Source organism: Sciurus carolinensis, chromosome X (assembly GCF_902686445.1).
Source record: "Sciurus carolinensis chromosome X, mSciCar1.2, whole genome shotgun sequence".
NCBI lineage: Eukaryota > Metazoa > Chordata > Mammalia > Rodentia > Sciuridae > Sciurus > Sciurus carolinensis.
The window spans coordinates 79,999,003-80,001,910 of NC_062232.1; the positions used below are offsets into that span (position 1 = coordinate 79,999,003).

Consider the following 2,908-nt stretch of genomic DNA (forward strand, 5'->3'; position numbering starts at 1 on the left):
TCACCACATGTATTTCTTCTTATGCAGTCTAAGTTGAGAAAATGGGTCACTGCGAAATGCAGCAATTTAATTTTTCTCCAATCAAAATAAGAAACAAATCAGTATGATCTCACTTCTATTAACTTTTGAAGGTTTACAGCAGTTAAAGTATTTTTGCTTCTATGTATGAAGGTTAAAAAAATCATTTTTTTTTTTCATAAAATACAAGAGCAACCAATTCCACCATCGAGTAAAAGTAAAAACTGGGATTCTTTTTTAAATTAGTCCAAAGTGGCATTTAGGAACTTAGTTGTAGGCTGCTGCGCTGACACCATGACAAACCAATGTACAGGGTTGGGTCTGGTTTTGTTTCGGTTTTCTTTTCAGTATCCAATGCTCATGGATTAATTTCTGGAAATGTTCCAATTATAAGGCAGGGATCTGTTTGGATTCCACCACGGGTATGCTCCTTGGGTTGGATGCTGGAGGGTGAGGCACATTTTGCCGGACCCATGTCGACTACCTAGTAGTCATCAAGGTCAAAAAATTCATCGTCTCCTCCTTGGTATTCCATTCCCTGGAACTCTACCGCAAGATACCTCCAATTCCACCAAATCCTTTCACAAATTGGGATCCTTCTTGTGACTTATCTGTGACAATTTCCAATGTAGCTCCAAATTTTTTATAGTTATTAGCAAACCATTCCAAGAGGGGCGTGCTCTCAATCAGCTTATGTTCCTGTCCTGTCTCTTTGTCTGTGAAATGAGATTTATCCTTCTCTTATTTTGGAGTTAAATAGAGAATTTTCTCCTCTTCTGTGCCTTGGCAATGAAGAACGTATCTCATTATATCCAGATTTTCATAGACTATTAGAATCTCTACAGCGCCCATTTCCAAAGCCTTTAGTGTATCTTCAACACCAAAGCAGTATTTGCCCATGTCCTGACTAATATCATCAAAGTATCGTCCTATTAATTTCTTCTCTTGAATGAATTTCATGTTGGAGAGGACTTCAGTAGATAACTCAATAGCTTGGTTGAATCCATTTTCACTACCATAGGATATATCAACTAATTTTAAAACTTTTGATTGCAACCTCTGATCAAACATATCAGATTGACTTAGTTCAGTTTTAAAGTCAGCTGATCCAGCTAAAACGAGACCAGCCACATTCACTTTGTCCCCAGAAATAAACAGCTGCACAGCAGTCTCTGCTACTTTCCGAACATAGTTATGTCGTTTTTCCATTCTTAAATGGGCAAAACGCAAGGCTGACTGACCTTCTCTACCATGTTTCTTTGGGAGATCCACAGTGAATTTGTGCAAGACTTCTCTTGTGTTTCCTTGGAGTGTGCCAAAAAGTGCACCACTGCAATCTATTAGAATGAAGCCAAATTTGCTGTCATCTGAAAGTAGTGCTGTAAGAGCCTCTGTGTGGAATTTGTTGTCACACAAATACAATGATGTATTAATTGGTTTGAAAGGTTCAAAATCAATGTTGACTTTCTTTTCCTTTCCTTCTTCTGTTACAATTGTTCCACAGTAAACAACCAGACCATTTGGAGGTACTTTGTTATAAAGTTTGAGTCTTTGTTGTACAGATGTAATGGCTCCCAGGACTGAAAGGTGGTTTACTCGTGACTTAATGTTAGATGCAGTTCCAAGCTCATCTGCTAATATTTTTGCCACTCGTGAAATCTGGTCTTTGGGAGGAATGATCAATGATATCATGCTGGTGCCATTGCCAGAGGTCCAGAAGGCGGGAGTTGGCTAGTGCCGGGTTCTCCTCATCCGGCCATGCGGCGTGGGGGCGGCCATCCTGAGGGGTCCAGGATCCAAGAGGGCAAGGGGGCCAGACAGGGCGCTCACCCGCGGGCCGCCTCCAAGCTCTTAATGAGCTTCTTGATCTTCCAGATCTCCACGTTCCTGTCGGCAGCACTGGGGTCGTCTGCCATCTTCTTGCCTCCTCCTCCCTAAAGGCCCAGTCCTGGGAGGCAGCGGCTGCTCCTCCCCAGCGGGGGCTCCGCGGTGGCGGTGGCTCTGACGTAGGACACCGGCTCCCTCTCTCCAGGCAGCTGCATGTGTTGCAATCAGCTCACATGGGGCCTGTGATATCCTTGAGTTCTTTATATATTCTGGAGATTAGTGCTCTATCTGAAGTATGAGTGGCAAAGATTTTCTCCCACTCTGTAGGCTCTCTCTTCACATTACTGAGAGTTTCCTTTGCTGAGAGAAAGCTTTTTAGTTTGAATCTATCCCAGTTATTGATTCTTGCTTTTATTTCTTGTGCTATGGGAGTCCTGATAAGGAAGTCTGATCCTAAGCCAACAAGTTGAAGATTTGGACCTACTTTTTCTTCTATAAGATGCAGGATCTCTGGTCTGATTCCAAGGTCCTTGATCCATTTTGAGTTGAGTTTTGTGCAGGGTGAGTGATAGGGGTTTAATTTCATTCTGTTGCATATGGATTTCCAGTTTTCCCAGCACCATTTGTTGAAGAGGCTATCTTTTCTCCATTGCATATTTTTTGCCCTTTGTCTAGTATGAAAAAATTGTATTTATTTGGGTTTGTGTCCATGTCCTCTATTCTGTACCATTGATCTACCTGTCTATTTTGGTACCAATACCATGCCGTTTTTGTTACTACTGCTTTGTAGTATAGTTGAAGATCTGGTGTTGCGATACCCCCTGCTTTACTCTTCCTGCTAAGGATTGCTTTAACTATCCTGGGATTCTTATTCTTCCAAATGAATTTCATTATTGTTTGCTCTATTTCTGTGAGGTATGTCATTGGGATTTTAATTGGAATTGCATTGAATCTGTATAGCACTTTTGGTAGTATGGCCATTTTGACAATATTAATTCTGCCTACCGAAGAACATGGGAGATCTTTCCATCTTCTAAGGATTTCTTTAATTTCTTTCTTTAGT

At 41.3% G+C, this 2,908-nt stretch overlaps 1 pseudogene; it reads right to left on the bottom strand.

The window, feature by feature from the left end:
- Nucleotides 1-487: 487 nt before the first annotated feature.
- On the bottom strand, nt 488-1,949 carry LOC124972439 (eukaryotic peptide chain release factor subunit 1-like; annotated as a pseudogene).
- Between the last annotated feature and the right edge of the window lie 959 nt (nt 1,950-2,908).